Here is a 22,500-nt window from a genome sequence, read left to right as displayed (position 1 = left end):
AAACTCCCAAAATTCTGGTAATGGAGTGAGAAAGAGGAGCAACTTTGGGGAGAGGCGCATAGCAAACGGGATGCTCCTTTATTCCGCTCTTATATACAGATCCAATGTCACTAATTTTGTTTGGAATCCGAGGCTGCATTCATCCTTGCCCACACAAGCAATGGCTCTTCTGATCGAATGGCTATGAGGAGCTTCCGATAAAAAAGGCTCCCTTGTCACTCGTGATGCACAGCCCAACTGCTAGACGACAGCTCGCCCTTCAGATCACTGCCTAGGCAACCACCAAAATGGCACCATTGGAATGACAACCACTACCGAACCATTCCAAAAATTTTGCGCCAAAGAAGTTGTTGCAAAGAGAATGACTCTGGGGAGAGAGCACTTTCATAGCAAAATTGGAATGGCTTCACGACCCTTCCAATAGAGAAATGATGCTGGTGCCAATATTCAAAATCTGAATAACGTGTCTTTCTCGAACACCAGCACCGATTCTATTGGGGAGGGTCGCTGAGAGCTTTTTTTATCAAACCCTCCCATTGTAGCCATGATAGGCACACAAAAATTTTTGCTAGAGCACCAAGCAACCACCCACCTCATGGCTAGAGACAAGGGCTAGCCATTAGATCAACTTCAAAATCGGAGAACAGACGCGGTGTAGAATGGCAACTGCTGCCAAGTCTCTTCTGTAATTGCGTCGGTCAAGTTATCGAAGAAGGTGATCTAAGAGAGGGTCCAAGTGTAGGCATTCGTTGGGGGATTCGCACCAATGGCATAAATTTATGCAATACCCGAGCAACACTGGATGGAGGCGCTAGACGAGGGCTCCCATTTTAGATCGAGTTTTAAAATCACTAAGAAGATGCGGTGAGGGCTAGCAACTGCTGCCAAACCTTTTTCCGAAATTGCGCCAGCTGAGTGACAAGAAAACATTATCTAAATGAGAGTCTAGGAATAGCACCCTCGAGGGTGGGCTTCATGCCCCTCTAATTGATTCAATGTCGGCATCCACCGTTTCAAAATCTGACATATCCATCTGCCCTGACAATGACGTTGAATCAATGAGGGGGGCATGGGAGAGGCTCATGGAAAACACCTCTCCCATTGTAGCCATGATAGGAATGCAAACAATTTTTCTAGAGTGCCAAAGAACCCACCTCATGGCTATAGACAAGGGCTCGCCATTAGATCAACTTTGAAATCATAGAACAAATGCGGTGTAGAATGGCAATCGCTGCCACGCCTCTTCCATAATTGCGTCGGTCGAGTGATCAAAGAAGGTGATCTAAGAGAGGGTCCAAGAATAGGCATTCATTGGGGGATTTGCGCCGATGGCATAAATTTATGCAACACCCAAGCAACATTGGACAGAGGTGCTACACGAGGGCTCCCGTTTTAGATCAAGTTTTAAAATCACCAAGTAGTAGACGCGGTGAGGGCTGCCAATGGCTAACAAATCTTTTTTCGAAATTGCGTCACCTGAGTGACAAGAAAACAAGATCTAAAGGAGAGTCCTGGTATAGCACCCACGAGGGTGGGCTTCATGCCCCTCTAATTGATTCAACGTCGGTGTCCACCATTTAAAAATCTGACATATCCATCTGCCCTGACAACGACATTGAATCAATATGAGGGGGGCATAGGAGAGGCTCGTGGCAAACCACCTCTCCCATTGTAGCTGCGATAGGCACGCAAATTTTTTTTCTAGAGCGCCAAGCACCCACCTCATGGCTATAGACAAGGGCTCGCCATTAGATCAACTTAAAAATTGCAAAACATACGTAGTGTAAGATGTCAACCGCTACCAAGTCTCTTTCATAATTGCGTCAGTCAAGTGATCGAAGAAGGTGATCTAAGAGAGGGTCCAAGCATAGGCATTCATTGGGGGATTTGCGCCGATGGCATAAATTTGTGCAATACACAAGAAACACAGGATGGAGGTGCTAGATGAGGGCTCTTGTTTTAGATCGAGTTTTAAAATCACCAAGTAGACACTGTGAGGGCTGGCAACCGCTGCCAAACCTTTTTCCAAAATTGTGCTAGCTGAGTGACAAGAAAACATGATCTAAAGGAGAGTCCAAGAATAGCACCCTCGAGGGTGGGCTTCATGCCCCTCTAATTGATTCAATGTCGGCGTCCACAATTTCAAAATTTGACAGCGGCGTTGAATCAATGAGGGGGGCACGGGAGAGGCTCGTGGCAACCGCCTCTCCCATTGTAGCCGCGATAGGCACACAAAAAATTTTGCTAGAGCACTAAGCACCCACCTCATGGCTAGAGACAAGGGCTCGCCATTAGATCAACTTCGAAATTGCAGAACAGACGCGGTGTAGAATGGAAACTGCTACCAAGCCTCTTCTGTAATTACGTGAGTAGAGTGATCGAAGAAGGTGATCTAAGAGAGGGTCCAAGCGTGTAGGCATTCATTGGGGGATTTGCGCAGATGGAAAAAATTTATGCAACACCAGAGCAACACCAGACAGAGGTGCTAGACGAGGGCTCCCGTTTTAGATCAAGTTTTAAAATCACCAAGTAGACGTGGTGAGGGCTAGTAACTGCTGCCAAACCTTTTTCCAAAATTGCGCCAGATGAGTGACAAGAAAACATGATCTAAAGGAGAGTCCAAGAATAGCACCCTCGAGGGTGGGCTTCATGCCCCTCTAATTGATTCAACGTCGGCGTCCACCGTTTCAAAATTTGACATATCCATCCACCCTGACAGTGGTGTTGAATCAATGAGGGGGGCATGGGAGATGCTTGCGGCAACCACCTCTCCCATTGTAGCCGCGATAGGCATGCAAAAAATTTTGCTAGAGTTCCAAGAATCCACCTCATGGCTAGAGATAAGGGCTCTCCATTAGATCAACTTCGAAATTGCAGAACAGACGTGGTGTAGAATGGCAACCGCTGCCAAGTGTCTTCCATAATTGCGTCGGTCGAGTGATCGAAGAAGGTGATCTAAGAGAGGGTCCAAGCGTAGGCATTCATTGGGGGATTTGCACCGATGGCCTAAATTTATACAATACCCGAGCAACACCAGATGGAGGTGCTAGACGAGGGCTCCCATTTCAGATTGAGTTTTAAAATCATCGAGTAGACGTGGTGAGGGCTGGCAACCGCTGCCAAGACTTTTTCTAAAATTGTGCCAACTGAGTGACAAGAAAACATGATCTAAAGGAGAGTCCAGGAATAGCACCCTCAAGGGTTGGCTTCATGCCCCTCTAATTGATTCAATGTCGGCGTCCACCGTTTCAAAATCTTACATATCCATCCGCCCTGACGGTGGCATTGAATCAATGAGGGGGGCACGGGAGAGGCTCGCGGCAACCACCTCTCCCATTGTAGCCATGATAGGCATGCAAAAATTTTTGCTAGAGTGATAAAGCACCCACCTCATGGCTATAGACAAGGGCTCACAATTAGATCAACTTCAAAATCGCAAAATAGACGCTGTGTAGAATGGCAACCGCTGCCAAGTCTCTTCTGTAATTGCATCGGTCGAGTGATCGAAGAAGGTGATCTAAGAGAGGGTTTAAAATCACCAAGTAGATGCGGTCAGCACCGGCAACCACTACCAAACCTTTTTCCAAAATTGTGCTAGCTAAGTGACAAGAAAACATGATGTAAATGAGAGTCCAGGAATAGCACCCTCAAGGGTTGGCTTCATGTCCCTCTAATTGATTCAACGTCGGCATCCACCATTTCAAAATTTGACATACCCATCCACCCTGACAGCGGCATTGAATCAATGAGGGGGGCATGGGAGAGGCTCCCAGCAACCACCTCTCCCATTGTAGCCGCGATAGGCATGCAAAAACATTTTGCTAGAGCAACAAGCACCCACCTCATGGCTAGAGACAAGGGCTTGCCATTAGATCAACTTCAAAATCGCAGAACAGACGCACTATATAATGGCAATCGTTGCCAAGTCTCTTCAGTAGTTGCGTCGGTCGAGTGATCGAAGAAGGTGATCTAAGATAGGGTCCAAGTGTAGGCATTCATTGGGGGATTCATGCCAATGGCATAAATTTATGCAATACCTGAGCAACACTAGATGGAGGTGCTAGTAGAGGGCTCCCATTTTAGATCGAGTTTTAAAATCACCAAGTAGACGCGGTGAGGGCTGGCAACTGCTGCCAAACCTTTTTTCAAAATTGCGCTAGCTGAGTGACAAGAAAACATGATCTAAAGGAGATTCGAGGAATAGCACATCGAGGGTGGGCTTCATGCCCCTCTAATTGATTCAACATCAGCATCCACCATTTCAAAAACTGACATATCCATCTGCCTTGACACCGGCATTGAATCAATGAGAGGGGCACGGGAGAGGCTCGCGGCAACCACCTCTCCTATATAAGCTATTAGTGCGAGGCTTGCTCTGCATTAGAAAATAGCGAAAACACCAAAAACTACCTTAAAAATCCAAATCCTTGAAAATTCTGACCAAACAGCCATTCACGACCCAATTTTTTATGAGGTCGGTAGAGGAGCAAAAGATTGTCATTGGTTAGGAGATGTGAGTTCATGGAGCCAAGGGACTGAAATGGTCATCAAGCTCATCCGATAAAATGGATGAATTTCACCTTGAAGGGGGCCCAATCCAAAAGTTCCAGACGTCATCTCCTGGAACTCTCAAGAACAAGGCCCATCTTACATGCAAACTCTACTACTGCGCAAACATAGGTTGCAATTAAAGAGAAATTGCAAGGCCGTCACAATGGCCCGAGGCCAATGCTCTAACTCAGTCAATTTTCTCTTGCAACCACCATGCCACCATTCATAGAGAGATCTCCCCATTCACTTGTGACGCGATGCACAATCCAAGTGCTAGACGCGAGCTCACCCTTGAAAGAAAGACCACTTTACAAGACATCCCCCGATGATACATTGGAATGACAACCGCTGTCGAACCATTCCCAATGTTGTGTTGATCGAGTTGGCACAGAGGCGACCTTAGGGAGCTCTCGTGTAGCAATCGGGATGTGCTTTCCTACACATCTCTCATAAAAACCAATGTTAGCTATGAACAAATTTAGAATCCAAGGCTCATATCCATCAATATCGTTGACACTAGGTCTATATATTCAAAGGCCATGGAGAGGTTCCGATAAGAGAAGCTCCCCTGCTCACTCGCACAAACATCCCAAATGCTAGACACAAGCTCTTGCCCTTAGCATCACTCTCCAGATCGATGCAATGACACATTGGAATGACAACCACTGTCAAAAAACCCCCAAAATTGTGGTAATGGAGTGAGAAAGAAGAGAAACTTTGGGGAGCCGCGCATAAGAAATGGGCTGTTGCTGCTTCATTCTGCTCTTATATAGATTCGACGTCGTTGATTTTGTTTGGAATCCGAGGTTGCATTCATCCTTGCTTACACAAGCGAATGGCTCTTCTCATCGAATGGCCACGGGGAGCTTCCAATTACAAAGGCTCCCTTGTCACTCGTGATGTGCAGCCCAACTGCTAGATGATGGCTCGCCCTTCAGATCGCTGCCCAGGCAACCACCACAATGGCACCATTGGAATGACAACCGCTGCCGAACCATTTCAAAAATTTTTTGCCAAAGAAGTTTTCTTGAAGAGGACCACTCTGGGGAGAGAGCACTCGCATAGCAAAATTGGGATCGCTTCACGACCCTTCCAATAGAAACGATGCTGGTGCCAATATTTGAAATCTGAATAACGTATCTTTCTCGAACACCAGCACTGATTCTATTAGGGAGGGTCGCCGCGAGCTTTTTTTATCAAAGCCTCCCACTGTAGCCAGGATAGGCACTCAAAAAATATTTCTAGAGTGCCAAGCACCCACCTCATGGCTAGAGACAAGGGCTCGCCATTAGATCAACTTCGAAATCGCAGAACAGACGCGCTGTAGAGTGGCAACCGCTGCCAAGTCTCTTCCATAATTGCATCGGTCGAGTGATCGAAGAAGGTGATCTAAGAGAGGTTCCAAGCATAGGAATTCGTTGGGGGATTCATGCCGATAGAAAAAATTCATGCAATACTCGAGCAACACCGGACGGAGGTGCTAGATGAGGGCTCCTTTTTTAGATCAAGTTTTAAAATCACCAAGTAGACGCGGTGAGGGCTGGCAACCACTGCCAAACCTTTTTTCAAAATTGTGCCAGCTGAGTGACAAGAAAACATGATCTAAAGGAGAGTTGAGGAATAGCACCTCGAGGGTGGGCTTCATTCCCCTCCAATTGATTCAACATCGGCATCCACCATTTCAAAATCTGACATTTCCATCCGCCTTGACACCGGGGTTGAATCAATGAGAGGGGCACGAGAGAGACTCGCGGCAACAACCTCTCCTATATAAGCTATTAGTGTGAGGCTCGCTTTGCATTAGAAATTAGCAAACACATTGAAATCCGCCTTAAAAATCCAAATCCTTGAAAATTCTAACCAAACAGCCATCCACGACCCAATTTTTTATGAGGTCATCTATAAGGAGCAAAAGATTGTCATCAATTAGGAGATGTGAATTCATGGAGCCAAGGGACTGAAATGGTCATCGAGCTCATCCAGTCAGCTTGATGAATTTCACCTTGAAGTGGCCCAATCCAAAAGTTTCGGACGTCATCTCCTGGAACTCTCAAGAACAAGGCCCATCTTACTTGAAAACTCTGCTACTACACAAACATAGGTTGCAGTTAAAGAGAAATTGCAAGGCCATCATAGTGGCCCAAGGCCAATGCTCTGACTAAGTTGATTTTCTATTGCAATCACCATGCCACCATTCATAGAGAGATCTCCCCATTCACTTGTGACGTGATGCACAATCCAAGTGATAGACGCGAGCTCGCCCTTGAAAGGCCACTTTCCAAGACATCCCCCGATGACACATTGGAATGACAACCGTTGTCAAACCATTCCCAATGTTGTGTCAATCGAGTTGGCATAGAGGCAACCTTAGGGAGCTCCCGCGTAGCAATCAGGATGTGCTTTCATACCCATCTCTCACAAAAACCAATGTTAGCTGTGAACAAATTTAGAATCCAAGGCTCATATCCATCGATATCATCGGCACTGGGTCTATATATTCAAAGGCCACGGAGAGGTTTCGATAAGAGAAGCTCCCCTTCTCGCTCACACAAACATCCAAAATGCTAAACACAAGCTCCCTCCCTTAGGATCGCTCTCCAGATCGCCGCAATGACACATTGGAATGACAACAACTGTCGAACAACTCTTGAATTTGTGCCGTTGGAGTGAGAAAGATGAGCAACTTTGGGGAGCCGCGCATAGCAAATGGGCTGCTGCTTCATTCCACTCTTATATATAGATCTGATGTCATTGATTTCGTTCGAAATCCAAGGCTGCATTCATCCTTGCTCACACAAGCAATGGCTCTTCTCATCGAATGGTCACGAGGAGCTTCCGATTACAAAGGCTCCCTTGTCACTCGTGATGCGCAGCCCAACTGCTAGACGACGACTCACCCTTCAGATTGCTGCCCAAGCAACCACCACAATGGCACCATTGGAATGACAACCGCTGCTGAACCATTCTGAAATTATTTTTCCAAAGAAGTTGTTGCAAAGAGAATGACTCTGGGGAGAGAGCCCTCGCATAGCAAAATCAGGATGGCTTCACGACAGCTGGATGGGATTTGAATTCATGGAGCCAAGGCAGTGAAATGGCCATCGAGCTCATCCAATCAATGGGATGAATTTCACCTTGAAGGGGCCCAATCCAAAAGTTTTGGAGGTCATCTCCTAGAACTGTCAAGAACAAAGGCCAATCTTACATGCAAACTTTGCTAAGACCGATCGAGTTGGCACAGAGGTGATCTTAGGGAGCTCCCGCGTATCGATCAAGAAGTGCTTTCATACCCATCTCTCTCAAAAACCAATCTTAGCTGAACAATTTTAGAATCCAAGGCTTGTATCCATCGATATCATTGGCACTGGGTCTATATTCAAAGGCCACAGAGAGGTTCTGATAAGAGAAGCTCCCCTACTCGCTTGCACAAACATCCCCAAATGCTAGATGCATGCTCCCGCCCTTAGCATCACTCTCTAGATCACCGCAATGACACATTGGAATGACAACCACTGTCAAACAACTCCTTAATTTGTGTCGATGGAGTGAGAAAGAAGAGCCAGATCGGGTCGATGAAAATGGCTAAGCCAGATCGGGTTGGCTAGCATGGCTCGGCCACCATTTATCACTGAGAGCTTTCAATATTAAAGCTCCCATGTAGCTGCGATAAGTACACCATGACAAATTGCTAGAGCACCGAGCACCCATAGCAAATTGCCGTTATACCAAGCAACGCCAGAGTGCTAGACAAGGGCTCACGTTTAGATCAAGTTTTAAAATCACCAAAAAGACACGCCAAGGATCGGCAACCACTGCCTCACCTTTTCCAAAAATTGAGTCATCAAAAAACATGATCTAAAGGAGAGCTGAGGAAAAGCACTGAGATCGTTTCATGCCCCTTTCATTCATTCAACATCAACATACACCATTTGAAAACCCAACAATCCGATCCGCCTAGATACCAATGTTGAATCAATGAAAGAGGCATGGGAGAGGCTCGCGGCAACAACCTCTCCTATATAAGCTATTAGTGTGAGGCTCTCTCTGCATTAGAAATCTACGATAGCATGGACAACTCCTTTAAAAATCCAATTCAATGAAAAATGTGACCAAACAGCCATCCACGACACCATTTTTGGAGCTCGCCCAGAACGGCTCGGCCAGCATGGCTTGCCCAGATCGGCTCGGACAGAATGGCTCACCCAGATCGGCTCGGCTAGATCGGGTCGGCCAGCATGGTGACTTGCTGACTTGGTGAGAGTACTTGGAACTATCAAGAACAAAGGCCAATCTTACATGCAAACTTTGCTACTGCGCAAACATAGGTTGCAATTATAGAGAAATTTCAAGAGGCCGTCACAATGGCCCGAGGCCAATGCTCTGACTACTAAGTCAATTTTATCTTGCAATCACAATGCTGCCATTCACAAAGAGATCTCCCCATTCACTTGTGACAACACACAATCCAAGTGCTAGACACGAGCTCGCTCTTGAAAGGCCGCGTTCCAAGACATCCCGATGACACATTGGAACGACAACCGCTGTCGAACCATTCCCAATGTTTTGCCGATCAAGCTAGCATAGAGGCGATATTAGGGAGCTCCCGCGTATTGATCAAGAAGTGCTTTCGTACCCATCTCTCACAAAAACCAATGTTAGCTAAACAATTTTAGAATCCAAGGCTCGTATCCATCGATATCGTCAGCACTGGGTCTATATTCAAGGGCCACGGAGAGGTTCTGATAAAAGAAGCTCCCTTGCTCGCTTGCACAAACATCCCCAAATGCTAGATGCAAGCTCCCACCCTTAGCATCACTCTCCAAATCACCGCAATGACATGTTGGAATGACAACCGCTATCGAACAACTCTCGAATTTGTGCTGATGGAGTGAGAAAGAAGAGCTAGATTGGGTCGACAAAAATGGCTAAGCCAGATCGGGTTGGCCAGCATGGCTCGGCCACCATTTTTCACTGAGAGCTTTTGATATTAAAGCTCCCATGTAGCCGTGATACGTACACCATGACAAAAATGGCTAAGCCAGATCGGGTTGGCCAGCATGGCTCGCCCAGATCGAGTCAGCCAGCATGGCTCACCCACCATTTTTTGCCAAGAGCTTTCGATATTAAAGCTCCCATGTAGCCACAATAAGTACACCATGACAAATTGCTAGAGCGCCGAGCACCCATAGCAAATTGCCATTATACCAAGCAACGCCGGAGTGCTAGACAAGGGCTCATGTTTAGATCAAGTTTTAAAATCACCAAAAAGACATGCCATGGATCAGCAACCGCTGCCTCACCTTTTCCAAAATTGAGTCATCGGAAAACATGATCTAAAGGAGAGCCAAGGAAAAGCACTGAGATCGCTTCATGCCCCTTTCATTGATTCAACATCAGCATACATTGTTTGAAAACCCAACAATCCGATCCGCCTAGACACCAATGTTGAATAGATGAAAGGGGCATGGGAGAGGCTCACAGCAACAACCTCTCCTATATAAGCTATTAGTGCGAGGCTCACTCTGTATTACAAATCTATGATAGCACAGACAACTCCCTTAAAAATCCAATTCAATGAAAAATGTGACCAAACAGCCATCCACGACACCGTTTTTGGAGCTCGGCCAGATCGGGTCGGCCAGCGTGGCTCAGCCAGATCGGCTCGGCCAGCATGGCTCAGCCAGAATGGGTTGCCCAGATCAGCTCGCCAAGATCAGCTTGACCAAAATGACTTAGCCAGCATGGCTCGGCCAGAACGGCTCACCCAGATCGGGTCGCTTAGATTGGCTTGCCCAGATCGGCTCGGCCAGCATGGCTTGGCCAGAATGGCTTGCACAGATCGGTTCACCCAGCATGGCTTGCCTAGAGCGGGGCAGCTAGCAAGGCTCGCCCAGCATCGCTTGCCCAGATCGGGTCGGCCAGAATGGCTCACCCAAATTGGCTCGGCCAGAATGGCTCACCCAGATCGGGTCGGCCAGCATGGCTCGCCCAGATCAGCTTGGCCAGGCTGGCTCGCCCACCATTTTTCAAGCACACTACCTCCCCTATATAAGCTATTAGTGCAAGGCTTACTCTACATCAGAAATGTACATTTAGTGCACAAGTAACTTAAAACCCAATTCAATGAAAAATGTGACCGAATAGCCATCCACGACCCCATTTTTCATGAGGTTGTCAACATAGACAAAGATTGGCATTGGTTAGGCGATTTGATTGCATCAGTTAGGGGGGTAAATTGATCAATTTTTGGAGACCGACTAGAATGGCTCGATGACCATTTTATATCGGAAGCTACCCGATTTGAGAATTATGACTCAAGTAGAATGGCTTGGGTACCCATTTTATGAACTTAAAGAGTTGACTTGGTGGGCCGACCTGGTAGGGTGACTTGATGAACAAACTTAAAGAGTCGACTTGGTGAGAGTACTTGGTGGGCCAACCTGGCAAGGTGACTTGATGAACTACCTTAAAGAGTCAACTTGGTGAGAGTACTCGGTGGGCTAACCTGGTCACGTGACTTGATGAACGAACTTAAAGAGTTGACTTGGTGGGCTGACTTGGTCGGGTGACTTGATGAACAAACTTAAAGAGTCAACTTGGTGGGTCGAACTAGCGGGATGACTTGGTGAGAGTACTTGGTGGGCTGACCTGGCAGGGTGACTCGATGGATGAACTTAGAGAGTCGACTTTGCGAGAGTGCTTGGTGGGTCACACTGGCGGGGTGACTTGATGAACGAACTTAAAGAGTCAACTTGGTGAGAGAACTTGGTGGGCCAAGTTGGCAGGGTGAATTGATAAATGAACCTAAAGAGTCAACTTTGTGAGAGTACTTGGCAGGCTGACCTGGTGGGGTGACTTGATGATCGAACTTAAAGGGTCGACTTGGTGAGAGTACTTGGTGGGCTGACCTGGCGGAGCGACTTGATGAACAAACTTAGAGAGTCGACTTTGTGAGAGTACTTGGTGGGGTGACTTGATGAACAAACCTAAAGAGTCGACTTGGTGAGAGTACTTGGTGGGCCGACCTGGCGGGGTGACTTGATGAGAAAACTTAAAGAGTTGACTTGGTGAGAGTACTTGGTGGGGCGACCAGGCGGGGTGACTTGATGAATGAACTTAAAGAGTTGACCTTGTGGGCCGACTTGGTAGGGTGACTTCATGAACAAACTTAAAGAGTCCACTTGGTGGGCTGACCGAGTGGGGTGACTTGATGAACGAAGTTAAAGAGTCGACTTGGTGAGAGTAATTTGTAGGCTGACCTGGCGGGGTGACTTGATGAATGAACTTAAAGAGTCGACTAGGTGGGGTGACTTGATGAACGCACTTGAAGGGTCAACTTGGTGGGGTGACTCTATGAATGGACCTAAAGAGTTGACTTGGTGAGAGTACTTGGTGGGGTGACTTGATGAACAGACTTAAAGAGTCGACTTGGTGATAGTACTTGGTGGGGTGACTTGATGAGCGCACTTGAAGAATTGACTTGGTTAGAGTACTTGGTGGGGTGACTTGATGAACGGACTCAAAGAGTCGACTTGCTGAGAGTACTCGATGACTCAACTTGATAAGAAGAGTTAAAGAGTCCACTTGGTGAGAGTACTCTGCGAGGTGAATTGATGAACAGACTTAAAGAATCAACTTGGTGCGAGTACTTGGTTGGTCGAACTGGTTGGGTGACTTGATGAACGGACATAAAGAGTCAACTTGGTGAGAGTACTTGTACTTGTTCTAGTGACTTGATGAACGGACTTAAAGAGTCAACTTGGTGGGGTCACTTGATGAAAGGACTTAAAGAGTTGACTTGGTGAGATTACTTGGTGGGGTGACTTGATGAAAGAACTTAAAGGGTTGATTTGGCAGGGTGACTTGGTGAACGGACCTAAAGAGTTGACTCGGTGAGAGCACTTGGTGGGGTGACTTGATGAACGGACTCAAAGAGTCAACTTGGTGAGAGTACTTGGTGGCTCAACTTGATGAGCAGACTCAAAGAGTCCACTTGGTAAGAGTACTTGGCAGGGTGAACTGATGAACGGACTTAAAGAGTCAACTTGGTGGGAGTACCTAGTGGGGTGACTTGATGAAAGGACATAAAGAGTCAACTTGGTGAGAGTACTTGTTTTGGTGACTTGATGAACGGAATTAAACAATCGACTTGGTGGGGTGACTTGATGAAAGGACTTAAAGAGTTGACTTGGTGAGAGTACTTGGTCGGGTGACTTGATGAACGAACTTAAAGGGTCGACTTGGCGGGGTGACTTGATGAACGGACCTAAAGAGTTGACTTGGTGAGAGTACTTGGCGGGGTGAACTAATGAAAAAACTTAGAGAGTTGACTTTGTGAGAGTAATTCGTGGGTCGAACTAGCGGAGTGACTTGATGAACAAACTTAAAGAGTCGACCTAGTGAGAGAACTTGGTGGGCTGAGCTGGTGGGGTGAATTGATGAATGAACCTAAAGAGTTAACTTTGTGAGAGTACTCGGTGGGCTGACCTTGTCACGTGACTTGATGAACGAACCTAAAGAGTCAACTTTTTGAGAGTACTTGGTGGGCCGAGCTGACGGGGTGACTTGATGAACAAACTTAAAGGGTCGACTTGCTGAGAGTACTTGGTGGGGTGACCTAATGAACAAACCTAAAGAGTTGACCTAGTGAGAGTACTCGGTGGGCCGACTTGGCGGGGTGACTTGGTGAGAAAACTTAAAGAGTCGACTTGGTGATAGTAGTTGGTGGGCTGACCTGGTGGGGTGACTTGAGGAACAAACTTAAAGAGTCGACTTGGTGGGCCGACTTGGAAGAGTGACTTCATGAATGAACTTAAAGAGTCCACTTGGTGGGCCGACCTGGTGGGGTGACTTGATGAACAAACTTAAAGAGTTGACTTGGTGAGAGTAATTTGTGGGCTGACCTGCCAGGGTGACTTGATGAATGGACTTGAAGAGTCGACTTGGTGGGGTGACTTGATGAATGCACTTGAAGGGTCAACTTGGTTAGAGTACTTGGTGGGGTGACTTGATGAACGGACTCAAAGAGTCAACTTGTTGAGATTACTTGGTGGCTCGACTTGATGAGCAGACTTAAAGAATCCACTTGGTGAGAGTACTTGGTAGGGTGAACTGATGAACAGACTTAAAGAGTCGACTTGGTGGGAGTACTGTGTGCGTCGACCTGGTGGGGTGACTTTATGGATGGACTTAAAGAGTCAACTTGGTTAGTGTACTTGTTCTTGTGACTTGATGAACAGACTTGAAGTTTCAACTTGGTGGGGTGACTTGATGAAAGGACTTAAAGAGTCGACTTGGTGACAGTACTTGGTGGGGTGACTTGATGAACGGACTTAAAGCGTCAACTTGGCGGGGTGACTTGATGAACGGACCTAAAGAGTTGACTTGGTGAGAGTACTTGGCGGGGTGAACTGATGAACAGACTTAAAGAGTCGACTTGGTGGGAGTACTTGGTGGGCCGACCTGGTGGGGTGACTTGATGAATGGACTTATAGAGTCGACTTGGTGAGAGTAGTTGTTCTGGTGACTTGATGAAAGAACTTAAAGAGTTGACTTGGTGGGGTGACTTGATGAACGAACTTAAAGGGTCGACTTTGCGGGGTGACTTGCTAAACGGACCTAAAGAGTTGACTTGGCGAGAGTACTCGGTGGGGTGACCTGATGAAAAGACTTAGAGAGTCGACTTGGTGAGAGTACTTGGTGGGCCGACCTGGTTGGGTGACTTCATGAACTGACTTAAAGAGTCAACTTGGTGGGAGTACTTGGTGGGGTGACTTGATGAACGAACTTCAAGGATCGACTTGGCGAGGTGACTTGATGAACGGTCCTAAAGAGTTGACTTGGTGAGAGTACTTGGTGGGGTGACTTGATGAACATAGTTAAAGAGTCAACTTGGTGGGAGTACTTGGTGGGGTGACTTGATGAACGAACTTCAAGGATCGACTTGGCGAGGTGACTTGATGAACAGACTTAAAGAGTCGAATTGGTGAGAATACTTGGTGGGGTGACTTGATGAACATAGTTAAAGAGTCAACTTGGTGAGAGTACTTGGTTGGGTGACTTGATGAACGCACTCTAAGAATCGACTTGGTTAGAGTACTTGGTGGGGTGACTTGATGAACGAACTTAAAGATTTGACTTGGTGGGCCGACCTGGCGGGGTGACTTGATGAACAAACTTAGAGAGTCAACTTGGTGAGAGTACTTGGTGACTTGGTAGGGCGACCTGGCCGGGTGACTTGATGAACAAACTTAAAGAGTCAACTTGGTGAGAGTACGCAGTGGGCTGACCTGGTCATGTGACTTGATGAATGAACTTAAAGAGTCGACTTGGTGGGCCGACTTGGTCGGGTGACTTGATGAACGAACTTAAAGAGTTGACTTGGTGGGTTGAACTAGCGAGGTGACTTGGTGAGAGTACTTGTTGGGCTGAGCTGGCAGGATGACTTGATGAATGAACATAGAGAGTCGACTTTGTGAGAGTACTTGGTGGGTCAAACTGGCAAGGTGACTTGACGAACGAACTTAAAGAGTCGACCTGGTGCGAGAACATGGTCGGCCGAGCTGGCGGGGTGAATTGATGAACGAACCTGAAGAGTTGACTTTGTGAGAGTAATTGGTGGGCTAACCTAGCGGGGTGACTTGATGACCGAACTTAAAGGGTCGACTTGGTGAGCGTACTTGGTGGGCTGACCTGGTGGAGTGACTTGATGAACAAACTTCAAGAGTCGACTTGGTGAGAGTACTTGGTGGGGTGACCTGATGAACAAACCTAAAGAGTCGACCTAGTGAGAGTACTTGGTGGGCCGACCTAGCAGGGTGACTTGGTGAGCAAGCTTAAAGAGTCAACTCGGTGAGAGTAGTTGGTGGGCTGACCTGGCGGGGTGACTTGATGAATGAACTTAAAGAGTCGACTTGGTGGGCCAACTTGGCAGAGTGACTTCATCAACAAACTTAAAGAGTCCACTTGGTGGGCCAACTTGGCAGGGTGACTTGATGAACGAACTTAAAGAGTCAACTTTGTGAGAGTAATTTGTGGGCTGACTTGGCTAGGTGACTTGATGAATGAACTTAAAGAGTCGACTTGGTGGGGCGACTTGATGAACGCACTTGAAGGGTCGACTTGGTGGGGTGACTCTATGAACGGACCTAAAGAGTTGACTTGGTGAGAGTACTTGGTGGGGTGACTTGATGAAAGGACTTAAAGAGTCGATTTGGTGAGAGTACTTGGTGGGGCAACTTGGTGAACGCACTTGAAGAATTGACTTGGCTAGAGTACTTGGTGGGGCGACTTGATAAACGGACTCAAAGAGTCGACTTGGTGAGAGTACTTGGTGGCTCGACTTGATGAGAAGACTTAAAGAGTCAACTTGGTGGGAGTACTTGGCAGGGTGAACTGATGAACGGACTTAAAGAGTTGACTTGGTGGGAGTACTTGGTGCACCAACCTGGTGGGGTGACTTTATGGACAGACTTAAAGAGTCGACTTGGTTAGAGTACTTGTTCTGGTGACTTGATGAATAGACTTGAAGAGTTGAATTGGTTTGGCGACTTGATGAACGCACTTGAAGGGTCAACTTGGTGGGGTGACTCTATGAATGGACCTAAAGAGTTGACTTGGTGAGAGTACTTGGTGGGGTGACTTGATGAAAGGACTTAAAGAGTCAACTTCGTGAGAGTACTTGGTGGGGCAACTTGATGAACACACTTGAAGAATCAACTTGGTTAGAGTACTTGGTGGGGCGACTTGATGAATGGACTCAAAGAGTTGACTTGGTTAGAGTACTTGCTGGCTCGACTTAATGAGAAGACTTAAAGAGTCAACTTGGTGAGAGTACTTGGTGGGGTGAACTGATGAACGAACTTAAAGAGTCGACTTGGTGGGAGTACTTGGTGCGCTGTCCTGGTGGGGTGACTTTATGGACAGACTTAAAGAGTCAACTTGGTTAGAGTACTTGTTCTCGTGACTTGATGAACAAACTTGAAGAGTCGACTTGGTGGGGTGACTTGATGAAAGGACTTAAAGAGTTGACTTGGTGAGAGTACTTGGTGGGGCAACTTGGCGGGGTGACTTGATGAACGGACCCAAAGAGTTGACTTGGTGAGAGTACTTGGCAAGGTGAACTGATGAACGGACTTAAAGAGTCGACTTGGTGGGAGTACTTGGTGGGCCGACCTGGTGGGAGTAATTAAAGAGTCGACTTGGTTAGAATACTTGGCGGGGTGAACTGATGAATGGACTTAAAGAGTCAACTTGGTGGGAGTACTTAAAGAGTCGACTTGGTGGGGTGACTCTATGAACAGACCTAAAGAGTTGACTTTGTGAGAGTACTTGGTGGGGTGACTTGATGAAAGGACTTAAAGAGTCGACTTGGTGAGAGTACTTGGTGGGGCAACTTGATGAATGCACTTGAAGAATCGACATGGTTAGAGTACTTGGTGGGGCAACTTGATGAATGGACTCAAAGAGTCGACTTGGTGAGAGTACTTGGTGGCTCAACTTGATGAGCAGACTTAAAGAGTCAACTTGGTGAGAGTACTTGGTGGGGTGAACTGATGAATGAACTTAAAGAGTCAACTTGGTGGGAGTACTTGGTGCGCTGACCTAGTGGGGTGACTTTATGGATGAACTTAAAGAGTCAACTTGGTTAGAGTACTTGTTTTGGTGACTTGATGAACGGACTTGAAGAGTCGACTTGGTGGGGTGACTTGATGAAAGGACTTAAAGAGTCGACTTGGTGAGAGTACTTGGTGGGGCGACTTGATGAATAGACTTAAAGGGTCGACATGGCAGGGTGACTTGATGAACGGACCTAAAGAGTTGTCTTGGTGAGAGTACTTGGTGGGGTGAACTGATGAACGGACTTAGAGAGACGACTTGGTGGGAGTAATCGGTGGGCCGACATGGTGGGGTGACTTGATGAATAGACTTATAGAGTCGACTTGGTGAGAGTAGTTGTTCTGGTGACTTGATGAAAGGACTTAAAGAGTCGACTTGGTGGGGTGACTTGATGAACAAACTTAAAGGGTTGACTTTGCAGGGTGACTTGATGAACGAACCTAAAGGGTTGACTTGGCGAGAGTACTCGGTGGGGTGACCTGATGAAAAGACTTAGAGAGTTGACTTGGTGGGAGTACTTGGTGGGCTGACCTATTTGGGTGACTTTGTGAACTGACTTAAAGAGTCAACTTGGTGGGAGTACTTGGTGGGGTGACTTGATGAACGGACTTCAAGGGTCGACTTGGTTAGAGTACTTGGTGGGGTGACTTGATGAACAAACTTAAAGATTCAACTTGGTGGGCCAACTTGGCAGGGTGACTTGATGAACGAACTTAGAGAGTCGACTTGGTGAGAGTACTTGGTGACTTGGTGGGCCAACCTGGCTGGGTGATTTGATGAACAAACTTAAAGAGTCAACTTGGTGAGAGTACTCGGTGGGCTGACCTTGTCACGTGACTTGATGAATGAACTTAAAGAGTCGACTTGGTGGGCCGACTTGGCTGGGTGACTTGATGAACAAACTTAAAGAGTTGACTTGGTGGGTCAAACTAGCAGGGTGACTTCGTGAGAGTACTTGGTGGGCTGAAATGGCAGGGTGACTTGATGAACGAACTTAGAGAGTCAACTTTGTGAGAGTACTTGGTGGGTCAAACTGGCGGGGTGACTTGATGAACGAACTTAAAGAGTCAACCTGGTGAGACAACTTGGTGGGCTGAGCTGGCGGGGTGAATTGATGAACAAACCTAATGAGTCAACTTTGTGAGAGTACTTGGTGGGCCGACCTGGTGGGGTGACTTGATGACCGAACTTAAAGGGTCGACTTGGTGAGAGTACTTGGCGGGCTGACCTGGCAGAGTGACTTGATGAAAGAACTTAAAGAGTCGACTTGGTGAGAGTACTTGGTGGGGTGACCTGATGAACAAACCTAAAGAGTTAACCTGGTGAGAGTACTCGGTGGGCCGACCTGGCGGGGTGACTTGGTGAGCAAACTTAAAGAGTCGACTTGGTGAGAGTAGTTGGTGGGCTGACCTAGGAGGGTGACTTGATGAACGAACTTAAAGAGTCAACTTGGTGGGCCAACTTGGCAGAGTGAATTCATGAATGAACTTAAAGAGTCCACTTGGTGGGCCGACCTGGCAGGGTGACTTGATGAACAAACTTAAAGAGTCGACTTGGTGAGAGTAATTTGTGGGCTGACCTGGCAAGGTGACTTCATGAATGAACTTAAAGAGTCGACTTGGTGGGGTGACTTGATGAACGCACTTGAAGGGTCGACTTCATGGGGTGACTCTATGAACGGACCTAAAGAGTTGACTTAGTGAGAGTACTTGGTGGGGTGACTTGATGAAAGGACTTAAAGAGTTGACTTGGTGAGAGTACTTGGTGGGGCGACTTGATGAATGCACTTGAAGAATCAACTTGGTTAGAGTACTTGGTGGGGCAACTTGATGAACGGACTCAAAGAGTCAACTTGGTGAGAGTACTTGGTGGCTTGACCCAATGAGCAGACTTAAAGAGTCAACTTGGTGAGAGTGGGTCTAATGGGGCGAGGTGGTGAGTGGGCCTGACTGGGCGAGTTGGTGGGGCGAGTTGGTGAGTGGAATTAGAGAGCCAACATGGTGAGGCAACTCGGCCAGTTGGTTCGTTGAGATGACATGGTGAGCTAACTTGGCGAGTTGACCTGGTGAGCGAACTTAAAGAGTCGACTTGGCAATGTGATCGAGTCGACTTGGTGAGGCAACCTGGCGAGTGGGCTCAAAGAGTCAACATGGTGAGGCGACTCATTGAGTCAACATGGTGAGGTGACTCATGGTGAGGAGCTATCCTTGAGGTGACTTGGTGGGCCTACTTGATTAGTCGACTTGGTGAGCCGACCTGACAAGCTGACATGGTGAGTGGGCTTAAAGAGGGGATGACTTGAGTGGGCTAACCTTGCAAGTGAACTTAAAGAGGCGACTTGGGTGGGCTAACCTGGTGAGCGAACTTAAAGAGTTGACTTGGCAACATACTTGAACAACCGACTTGGTGAGCTGACATGGTGAGTGGGCTTAGACAAGCAACTCGGTGGGGCAACTTGGTGAGCACACTTGCTGGGGCAAGGTGGTAAAATGACTTGGTAATTCAACTTGGTGAGCTGACTTAGGGAGCTGACTTGGTGAGAAAACTTAAGGGGTCGACTTGGTGAGGCAACTTGAATAGTCGACTCGGTGAGCTGACTTGGGGAGCTGACATGGTGAGCAGTTTTAAAGAAGAGGCGACCTGGTGGGGCTACCTGGTGAGGCGAGATGGTAAGTCATCTTGGTGAGCCGGCTTGACGAGCTGTGAGTAGACTTAAAGAGTCAATTCTTGATTTGGCAAAGACCACATGGTCAGATGACTTGGTGAGCCGACCTGGCTAGCAAAATTGGCAAGCAAACTTATAGAATCGACTTGCTGTCCCCAGCTAGGATCACATGCTTGGGTCGACCCAACTTGGGTCACCCGACTCCGTCACCCCAGCCTTGGGCAACCTGAGTGGGTCGATGAGGGGAAAAAAAATAAAAAAATCATGGGAGGCCCTGTACAGTGAAAAGTGCTTAATTTTGGGCATTACAAAATTTTTAAAAAAAATAAGTTACCCAGTTTTGGATCACGCACAAGTTTCAGTTCACGTATTGCCAAGCTGCCTCGAGGCGTTATGCCTAGCTAGCCAGATTCGAGGTAGGGTAGCCGAACTGATCTAATTTGAGAATTTTCTTTATAAAAAGAGATCATGATAGGCACCATAAGGCAAAAAAGAATGAAATTTTGGGAGTTCAAGAAAAAAACATTACCCAATTTTGGATCGCGCACAGGGCTCGGGTCACGTAGCATTGAGGTGCCATGGGTGACATGATTCAAGCGAAAAGTCAACGGTGGCATGAGTCGTGCAAAAACATTGGAGGCCATTAAGGCTCGAGGCGGGTCGGGTTGAAAACTTTGGGCGTTAACCAAAAAGAAAAAGTTAATCGCTTTTGGATCACGTACATGGCTCAGGGCACTTAGAATCAAGTCGAGCATGGTGACATGAGTCGTGCAAAAAATTTGGAGATGACTCGAGTCGGGGCATCCGACTCTATCCGAGTTCAAAACTTTGGGACTTGACAAAAAAAAGAAAAAAGAAAAAGTTACCCAGTTTTGGATCACGTAAGTGACTCAGGCCACTAGGAATCAAGGTTAGTGTGGTTACATGAGTCGAGTGAAAAAAAAAATGGAGGCGGTTAAGGCTCGAGGCAATTCGAGTCGGGGTAGCTGAGTCGATTCGAAAACTTTGGCCGTTAGCCAAAAAAAGAGTTGATCGCTTTTGGATCACGTACATGACTTGGGGTGCATAGAATCAAGTCAAGCACGGTGACATGAGTGGTTCGAAAAAATTGCAGGCGATTAAGGCTCGAGGCGATTTGAGTTGGGGTTGCTGAAATGATTCAGGTTGAAATCTTTGGGTGTTAACCAAAGAAGGAAGAAGTTAACCCCTTTTGGATCATGTACATGACTCAGGGCACCAAGTCAAGCACGGTGACATGAGTCACACGAAAAAACTGGAGGCAGTTAAGGGTTGAGGCGATACGAGTCAGGGTTGCCGACATAATTTGGGTTGAAAACTTTGGGCGTTAACCCAAAAAAAGAGTTGACCACCTTTGGATCACGCACATGACTCGGCGCACTTAGAATCATGTCAAGCACGGTGACATGAGACATGTGAAAAACTTGGAGGCAGTTAAGGCTCGATGCGATTCGAGTCAGGGTTCAGGTAGTTGGGGTGATTCGTGTCGGGGTTGCCGAGACGGTTCGAGTTGAAAAATTTGGGCATTAACCCCAAAAAAAAAAAAGTTGACCTCTTTTGGACCACGTATAGGACTCGGGGCACTTAGAATCAAGTCGAGCATGGTGACATGCATTGTGCAAAAAATTTGGAGGCGATTCGAGTCGGGGTAGCCAACTCGATTTGAGTTCAAAACTTTGGGCGTTAACCAAAAAAACAAGTTGACCGATTTTGGATCATGTACATGAGTCATCTGCCCTTGCAAAAATTACAAAACTTGGGGATCCACCTAGAATTTACAGTCAGAAGATTTTTTTTCCCTCACGAAAATTTACAAACCCCACCCGCTTGGAATTTGGACTTGGAAGATTTTTCCACCCTCACGGAATTTACAAACCCCACCCACTCAAAATTTGGCACTTGGAAATTACTAAACCCCACTCGCCCGAAATTTGAACTTGGAAGATTTTTCTGCCCTCACAAAAATTGCAAACCTGACCCACATGGAAATTGCACTTGGAAGACTTTTTCGCACTCGCAGAAATCACAAAACCCCACCTACGAGGAATTCGGCACTTGGGAGATTTTTCTGCCCTTTCGACAATCGCAAACCCCACCAGCTCAGAATTTGGGACTCGAGAGATTTTCTTCCCCCTTGTGGAAATTTTACAAAACCCCCCTCGCCCAAAATTTGGCACTCGAGAGATTTTTCTGCCCTGGCAGAAATTTCTACAAAACCCCTCCCTCCCATCTAGAATTTGGCACTCGAGAGATTTTTTTTGCCCTGGCAGAAATTACAAACCCCACCTGCCAGGAATTTTGCACCTGGGAGATTTTTATGCCCTCGTGAAAATTGCAAACCCCACCCACTAGGAATTTGGCACTTGGGAGATTTTCTCGCCCTCGCGGAAATTTTCACAAAACCCCACCCGCCCGGAATGTGGCACTTGGGACATTTTTCTGTCCCGGTAGAAATTGCAAAACCCCACCCACCGAGAATTCACCACTTGGGAGATTTGTTTGCCCTTGCAAAAATTTTCACAAAACCCCACCTGCTCAAAATTTGGCACCTAGGAGAGTTTTCCCACCCTCGCAGAAAATTGCAAACTCAGAATCTTAGTGGATCATGGCAGCAAGGCCACTCTGCCACTTACAATACTCTGTTGCTT

The 22,500-nt window shown here is 47.0% G+C and overlaps 1 pseudogene; it reads right to left on the bottom strand.

Annotated features, from left to right (window-relative positions):
- Positions 1 to 22,426: 22,426 nt before the first annotated feature.
- The window catches only part of LOC149548702 (25S ribosomal RNA), a 2,978-nt pseudogene continuing 2,904 nt past the window's right edge, over positions 22,427 to 22,500 (bottom strand).

The sequence above is a fragment of the Cupressus sempervirens genome, chromosome 7 (assembly GCF_028749045.1).
Source record: "Cupressus sempervirens isolate cs-2001-9-10 chromosome 7, ASM2874904v1, whole genome shotgun sequence".
NCBI classification, from domain to species: Eukaryota; Viridiplantae; Streptophyta; class Pinopsida; order Cupressales; family Cupressaceae; genus Cupressus; species Cupressus sempervirens.
This window is presented reverse-complemented; position numbering and strand designations above follow the sequence as displayed.